The sequence below is a fragment of the Papaver somniferum genome, unplaced genomic scaffold (genome assembly GCF_003573695.1).
Source record: "Papaver somniferum cultivar HN1 unplaced genomic scaffold, ASM357369v1 unplaced-scaffold_24295, whole genome shotgun sequence".
Taxonomy (NCBI): Eukaryota; Viridiplantae; Streptophyta; class Magnoliopsida; order Ranunculales; family Papaveraceae; genus Papaver; species Papaver somniferum.
In genome coordinates this window covers 1-676 of record NW_020634703.1, presented here as the reverse complement: position 1 = coordinate 676, position 676 = coordinate 1, and the positions used below count along the sequence as shown (strand labels likewise).

The window sequence follows — 676 nt, the reverse complement described above, 5'->3', positions numbered from 1 at the left end:
GTAAACTGTCATCCCATGCCCTGCAATAAATTAAATTAAATTAAATTAGTTTACATGAAGCTCCGGATCAATGTCACAACAGAGACAGGAAACGATGGACTATAAAGAGAAGAGAAGGAGAATGGAAAAACGTACTTACCTGGACGGGGTCTATGGATGATCATGAAGGTCCATGGCCTAGGTTAGCGACCTCCATTGCACACTAAGGAGGGGTGATCGTCTAAGATCTCCCCAAGAGGTAGAGTCTACGTCATAATTTGTTCCTGAGGGGGGAAAGCGTCCGCGCTGCCCCCTGCTAAATCTTTAAAACTAAATTTTTCCATCGGTTTCAGCAATTCAGCTGCTGCGGGGTTTATGGTCCAGTAGCTGCAATGTAAGATCAAAATGCAGTTCCCCTTTTTACCGTTGGTTTCTGCTGTTACGGAGACAAACAAGGAGGAATCAGTGATGGCATCAAACTCAATTTGCTTACTTGGAGGGAGAGACAAAGGATCAAATTCAATTTGATCATGTGATATTTATCTCAAGTCTTTCTTTAGGCTTTATAATTCAAGTGTTGAATCATTAAGAAGGTAACATTTCATTCATCTATCACCTCAGAAGCAAAATGACTACATTTTAGAAGCTTTAAAGCACATTATTCCTCCTTCGGTTGGATGTCCAGGAAGAAACTTGG

At 41.1% G+C, this 676-nt stretch overlaps 1 non-coding gene across 1 annotated transcript; it reads left to right on the top strand.

Annotated features, from left to right (window-relative positions):
* Positions 1–131: 131 nt before the first annotated feature.
* Positions 132–295, top strand: LOC113341133. The gene has a single exon (XR_003355794.1). It is a non-coding gene; the product is annotated as a U1 spliceosomal RNA (small nuclear RNA).
* The last annotated feature ends 381 nt before the right edge of the window (positions 296–676 follow it).